We start from the raw sequence: 7,799 nt of genomic DNA, 5'->3' as shown, positions 1-7,799 counted from the left end.
GTTGGGTTTCGACGCTACACGCGTTGGTAGTTTTGGAGTGGGTGTCTATTACTGCTACAGTGAAGCGTCTGCCATATAAGAGGAACATATTTTCTTTTTCCTTTGGAGTTCGTCTGATAACTCCCGTCTTAACGGGAGTTATTATACCAATTTTTGTCGAAGGGAGTATCTGCACAAGCGCTGCAATTTTTATTTACCTGATGGTCGTAGCCAATGGCTACGCCCAAAACCACATAAATAGATCGTAGCGGTAACACACATACACCCGACAACAGAAGTACACACACCACTGCAGGCTTGTGGAAAATACTCAATTTCTTCGTAATTCAGACACACAAGCTGAAAATACTGCAAGTACTGGAATGTTCACAATGCCGCATTGGGACAGCAGTCCTGAATTTCAATTGACATTCATAGACGGAGAAGAGCATCGGCTTTATCATGGAATCCCTGGGTCCGTACGTCGGGCTGGCATTTTAAGCCGTGAACGAGGCTTCCGTGCTGTAGGGACGGCGGCACTCACGGCCAAGTGGCGCCACTGCTCATGAAGCCGCTGTCGCATGAACTCATACAGCTCGTACTCGAGGCTGAGGTTACGACGAAGCATGTCGCGCGTCCACGGTGCCACCTTGCTCGGACCACTCCGGTTCCGATTCTCGTGCAGTCCTGAAAGAAAAATTGAAAGACGCTTAAGCTTCGCCTTTAAGAGTGGAACGCGATAGCGTTATCGGGGCCCCGTCCGCATCGCATTTTATTGCGATAGCAATTATATGGACACTCAAAAGCAGATTTCTGCCGTCGGCGTCGCCGTCGCCGTGAGGTTCCGTATGACGTCAATGGAGATGAAATCGTCCCCGCGCGCCGAACGCTGTATGTGCGAGTGAAAGGGCGCGTGGGACGCGCGCTTTCACGGGGAGTGAACGCACGGCGGAGAACAAACGCGCGTTCTGCGCTGTGCTCCCTTAGGGGCTGCAGAAGTAGGCGTCTCTTTCCTCCTCTACAATCACCATATATGTTGAGGTAAACGTACCTTCTTCTGACGCGTGAAAGGCCGTGGGGGAGGGGGGGAGGGGGAGGGTCGGGAGGCGACGTTTAGCTGCGGCACCAAGTGCCTATTTATATCAGAGGGCTCCGGCAACAGTCACCAACGCCGCACGCATTTTGAGCGAACGCGGGCAAAACGCCGACGGCGTCGACAACAGTTCTGCGTGTTGCCGGTGCCTGCTGCATGTCCAAGTTTATACAGCTGATAAAGCTGCTATCATTACTCCGTATAGCTCTCTTCAAATTTGCTATCGCAATTGATGCTTCGCCTTTCAGGTGAAACTGCGACAACTTTTTCTTTGAGGAAACTCTACTGCATCACAGAACGTGGGAAAGCCAGCTTACAAGACCAAGCTTACGCCAATCCCCTTAAAGTCGGCTTCACTTTTAAATAGAAATGCCTTGCTGAGAAGACATTTTTCCAGGGGCAGTATAAGTCGTCTTATATTAAAATGTGAACGCCCAAGCACCTTTTTTATATTTTTTATTGTTTGCTATTGCCCAGACGCGCGCGCGCGTGTCCAAAACGCATTAGGCAGGCGAAGTCCCACTTTGACCTGCCGAGGATGCGAGCGCCATCTGGATATGAATTTCGCAACTAACCTATCCGAGCGCGCCACTGTTGATATGGTAAAAATGCTGGAAAAGGGTATTGTGTTTGAGTTTCCTTGTAACAGAATTATGTTTTCTCGTACATTCAAATTACAATCCGACGCCACCATGTCTGTAGGTTGTGGTTAAGTCGTACTTTATCATTTTTCTGACGAATTCGACTGTGAGAAATTCAATTTTTGTTCACTAACATCTTGCGCCACGCGGAAGGCCTGCGCTGTTGGGGGTCAGAGTGGTTGGGGATTATTTTCTCTGCCACGGACGCCGACATCCACGCCGACGCCAGCACCGACGCCGGATTTTCTTCGACATGGGGCCCTTAACGCTGTCGCGTTAAAACACGCGCTGTAAAGACAGAAATTATGGGAGACACTACAGCAGGGGCCATACTCCCTTTCATACTGCTATAGTGCTAAAGTCTGGCATTCGGACTGGCAGTACGTCCTAATATAAATAAATAAACAATACATGTATAGCGTCCAACGCTGTGGAGACTATGTATTGCATTACCTGCGTTCGCACCAAGATATAGTTCGGTGTTTTGCCCGAAAATTTTGTGAAACTGAGTCCCAGCGACATCAGATCTCAACTGCACATCGCGCCCATTCCCCGCAATATGCACCCCGCACACAACGTCGGCAGATGTCGGGCCAGGGGTAGAGCTCTACTCGAACATGTCCATAACAACCACATTGAGGCAAGCTTCGTGGATTAGGGATGGTAAATCGAACGGTTAAGCGATTAATCGACTAAAAGTATGCCGCAAAACGATTAATCGTCATCGATCTCTACGTTACATTTAATCGATTTAATCGATTAACCAGTTCGAGTAATCGCTTTCCAGACAGTGGCAGAAGTGGCGGGAAAATTTTGAAACCGCACTGTATAATGCGGAGCACGAACAGCCACGGCGGGGCTGCGAAGAGCGAGAGCGACTGTCGACTGTTTTCCCGAATCCCGAGTTCTGCCGAGTCGGCCAAGCGCTCCCCCGCTTTACGCACACGTAGCACAGGCTGCCCGGGGTCCCAGGCGCCGGTGAGAGGCCGCCCCTTGGAGAAAGAAATGAACTAGGCGAAAGCAACAAGTCTTGGCAATACTCTCTCCTAATTTCTCCTTCCTCCATACCGACCCTCGTCCCACTCTGGCTATCGCCTCCCCTCCACCTTTCTGTGTAGCTGCGTGCTGGACTGCTGGTTGGCCATAGTGCAAGGCGTGTGGGTCGCTCTTTGTATCGAAGTCGCGATAGCATTTTCGTACATACTGTTGTGTTACCGTTGTCACGCCATAATGCCATCTGATCGGAAGAGAAGTGCGGTGAGGGCATTGTTCACTGAATATGGGAAGACGAAGAGCGCTAAGTGTGATAAACGTGGCAAACAATATTCTAAGCCGGCGACGGAAACCCTGCGATACCACCTGCTGCACGCCCACTTCATTAAAGTGCCAAGGGGCGCCCTACAGGAAAGGCGACCTTGACGACGATGTCAACGATCCTCCTTCTGCTCAAGGCGCCAACCAGCCTGTTCAGGTAAGTTCTTATTCATGCGTTATTTAGGAGGAAGGCTTCTATCTAAATACATGGGAAGGATAAATCGGTTTTTTTTCGGCAACCACTGCCCAAATTTGATGATGTTTGTGCATTTGAAAGAACAAGTTAAACCTAGTGACTGTTGGTTGAAAAGTTTTGATTTATGTCGCCCATTATTTAATAAACATTGGCAAAAGCCCGCAATTTTCAAGAAAACGAAACTATCATGTTTACAACTCAAACCCTTGTAACAATGTACAAATTCACGTAACGATGTAAATTGACTTATCAAAATTTTCAGCTTTGGAGTGATCCAATGGATGCAATTGAGAGATCTGCGATATATGTTCGTGGTGCAGAGCTACAATTATGTAAACTTCGTGCTTCTGTTTTTCTTTTTCCTAACTTACCTAAATTCTGAAAATTGCTTGAGAAGGGCGGGCCCCTGAATCGAACTTCCGGCTTCCAAAGGGCACTAGAATTTAAGTTTCTCTGTCAAATTCAACAGATTTCATTAAAATCGGTCCAGGGGTTATCTCAGAAAAGTGTTGCTTGTGTTTACATGTATTTGAATATGCGGCATCGGAGTCGGGCCCCGAACTAAAGGTTTGTAAAATCAAGTTTCTATTTCATTGTGCAATAATTCATGTCATTGGGGCTTTAATTGCATGCTCATTATGATAATACTAAACAGTTTTGACAGTGTAGGGAGCTACTTAGCTGGTTTCACTGGGATTTTGTCCCCTTCTGTTCAGCGATTGCGATTCCATTTTCTTCTTGTTGTGTTGCCCCTATCTCCCAGGTCATCCTACGTAAGCCTTTGCAAATTAATGTCGCATATTTTCAAATATCATCATCATCAGCCATATTTATGTCCACTGCAGGAGCTGGACGAAGGCACTCTCCCTGTGATCTCTAGTTACCCCTGTTCTTGCGCTAGCTAATTCCAACTTGCGCTTGCAAATTTCTTAAATTCGTCACCCGACCGAGTTTTCTGCCGTCCTCGACTGTAACTCTGTAACTCTAATGGTCCACCGGTTATCCATGCTACGCATTACATGGCCTGCCCAGCTCCATTTTTTCCGCTTATTGTGAACTAAACTATCGGCTATCCCCGTTTGTTCTCCGATCCACACCGCTCTCTTCCTGTCTCTTAACGTTAGGACTAACATTTTTCGTTCCATCGCTCTTCGTGCGGTCCTGAAATTTTTCTCGAGCTTCTTTGTTAACCTCAATGTTTTCACAATATACGCTTCGTTTGATTCCACAGGCTGAAGAAAGTGCTGCTGGCTCGGCGGCAACAACTGGGTCTGCAACTAGAAAAACTCGCTAATGCCGCTACAAGCCCTCGAGGTTCTGTTCCTTCCTCGTTTGTGGGACCCATGGAAAAAGTTGCCTCTCCAGTGCTAGTGTGTTTGCAAGTAAGTCTGTACTCGCGATTGGTGACTTTCGCAGAGCGAGAAGATTAGCTTGTCAATGGCTACGACTACATGACTTTGTCCATTAGTGTTTTTTTCAGGAGGAGGAGTCCGTGAAAGCGTGCTACTGATGTCTCTCGTATACATAATCCCGCACGACGACTTGCCTTTGAGCACAACCGAGAAGGATGGCTTCAAGATGTTCGTGAAGGCATTGCAGCCACTCTACAAGCCTCCCACTAAGCCTACTGTCACAAAGAGCCTCGAGGCTAAGTACGAGGACCTCAGGGCACATTATGGACGGAAAATTCAAGCAGCTGATCATCTGAACCCTCACGGCTGATCTTTGGAAGCATGAGAGCACAATGCGGTCGTACCTAGGCCTCATGGTGCATTTTAGAGAAGGTAAATATTTTCAGAAAAATTTGAAAATGAGAAACCCTTTTCCTTTGTCATGACGCGTAACCATATTTTGTGTGCGTACCCTAATAAACAAATTTTTTACTGTTTTAGGTACCGAACTAGTGAATGTCGAAACTGGCGTTAAGCACATGCCAGAAAGAAAAACAAGTTTGAATATTCGCGTAGCAATGCGCGAATTATGCGACGAGTGGAATATTGACCACAAGAAAGTCCGGGCTGTCATCACAGATGGTGGGCAAAACATTAAGGCAACTGTCCGCGAGAATTTGGTGCGATAAGCACATTTCCTGTGTAGCCCATCTCTTAAACAAGTAGGTCAAGCTGCCATTGGTGTAGCAATGTCCAAAGCCCCTTCGGAACTTGAAGCACTTGAGGTTCTGGGTGGTCCCGGAGAATGAAGAAGATGCTGAAGCTGTGCTGGAGGACGTCCCTGATGCATATGCGCCCGACGATGACGGTTCATCACTCGTCGACCTTCGGCCACTGCTAATGAAGGTGAAGAGGATCGTTCGCTTCTTTCGCACCAGCGATGTTGCATCAAGACTATTGGTGGAAATGCAGCTCCAGGATGGCAAGCAGGAGCATGATGCATTAAAATTAATTCAGGAAGTCAGGACCCGGTGGAATTCTTGCTATTACATGTTGGAGCGCTTCTTGAAGTTGTCCGAGCCTGTCAGCCGGGTCGTCTTACAGCTGCAGAGGCAGAGAGGAGCCACTCTGGAGAAAGCCGCCCAATCTAATCTCTGGTGACCAGCTTGACGTCCTTAGCGAAGTAAAGGACCTACTAAAGCCATTGGAGGAAGCCACGCTTATGGTTTCGAAGGGTCGTTCCGTGACACTCAGCGATGTAATCCCGATGGTGTACGGCCTAAAGCAGGTGAATCATCTTTACTTTATAATTTAGAGTTCAATTGGCTACTCTGTAGTCACATACACGCCGACAGTTCGCATGTAGCAGTGTCCGTTAAGTATGCCTGAATTTACACTATCGGAAAAGCGTGCATGCTGAAAGAACAGTGGCGTAACAAACACTATTGTCTTTAAAAAGTGGCAAATATTTATTTTCTTTATAGGGTTCCACAGCTTTCAGCCCAGTCACCCCGTCACTCTCAAACTGCAGCAAAAGCTGCTCTCAGAAGTGAACACACGATTTAGTGGCATCGAGTACCTGCGCCCGTACGCGGCCGCGACAATTTTGGACCCACGGTACAAGAAGTATGTTTCTCGAACATCCTCAGGCGGTGGCAATGATCGTCCGGTACCTAAGTAAGTTAACATGATTTATTTATTTATATCTAGGAAAGGCCAGGAGAAGAAAATTTAATACAATTTTGACTAATAACAACATCGTGCAGGTGGAAAAGTTGCTGAAAGGTTGGTGCTACCGGCCGTGCTCTAGAAGAGGATCTTGCTAGGCCGAATATGTCGCCTCCTTCTTATGGCATCTGGACCGCCGTTGACCAGGCACTTCGCCATAACTGCACTGGTACAATGGATCAAGAGTCGGAAAGCCAAATGCCTTCGCAATTGAAGGCATACTGTAACAACCCCGTCGTTGATCGTCGTGCCAATCCCAGGCCGCTGGCGACGTGGCACAGCATGCGTGTGGGTTTGGAGCACGTATTAGAAGTAGCGATGGAGTTTTTGTCGATCCCAGCAACATCTGTAGCGTCAGAGCGGCTATTCTCACACGCTGGTTGTTTGGCCAGTCAAAGAAGGTGCCGGTTGTCACCCAAACACCTGAGCCAATTGACATTCCTTCGCTCTGTGGAAAAGAGCATGTGGTTCGCATTAACCATTAATTTTTCTTCTCTCCACTATGCATATTTCAAGTTTTTGCATACTTTAGTTGGGACCTCAACTATCACATGTGCCATATTTTTTAAGTGCCGTTTTTTCTATTGTTTAATTCTTAAGTGCTTCACTCAGTAAGTGCCATTTTAAACTTATATTGTTTATTCCTTCGCTAGTCACTAGTGGCAATTATAGTTGCCCTTTTACAAAATTAAAGATTGTTCTTTATCAAAAGTTTATACGCTTGTATTTCTTATCCTGGTTCCACCTTTCAAACGTTAAAATTGGGACTTATGTTAGTAGATACCTGTGCTTCAGCCTTTTTAAAGCGCCCGGAAAAAAGGCGATAATCAACTAATCGATGCAAAACCGTGCATCAAAAGCGATTAATTGATTATAGGCTAAACCGACGAACGATTAATTGTTTAATCGATTAAAAATATTTAATCGACCATCCCTATCGGTGGATGCCGCGGCATATGGTCCAACAAGAGGCGTTTGCCGTCTCCATCGTCGACTCTAATTCCAGGATCACTTGCTGCGCTACCAGTACGCATTTCGAAGCCATTAGTAGCCGAACAGGTTGCAATCGCGCTGGCTTTGCTCGATGGTCGCAGAGAGGCATATACAGCGATTCTAAGGCGGCCCATTAAGGCCTACCAAACCAGGATGGTCTCCCCTCAGACCCTTCGCATTCTCCAAAGCTTGAAAAGTATCTCTCCGCATTCTCTCATTGGTTTCCGCTCACTTGGGGTCGACCGAGGGCTCTCCCTCTAACCCTAACGAGAGCGCGAACGAGGCCGCGCGAGGACTCACTGACCGCGCCGCCTCCGCAGTCCCTCTACCCCACGTGGAACCATTGATGACGTATAATGAGATCACCAAGCATTATTATCTGTCAAGACGGGTATTCCCTCCCTCACCCTGCCTTATGCAGGGCGCGGGCGGTGACCCTTCGAATTTTACAAGCTCGTGCGTAT

The sequence above is a fragment of the Dermacentor silvarum genome, chromosome 10 (genome assembly GCF_013339745.2).
Source record: "Dermacentor silvarum isolate Dsil-2018 chromosome 10, BIME_Dsil_1.4, whole genome shotgun sequence".
Lineage (NCBI taxonomy): Eukaryota > Metazoa > Arthropoda > Arachnida > Ixodida > Ixodidae > Dermacentor > Dermacentor silvarum.
The sequence above is the reverse complement of the archived record's forward strand: the minus strand, read 5'-3'. Positions refer to the sequence as shown.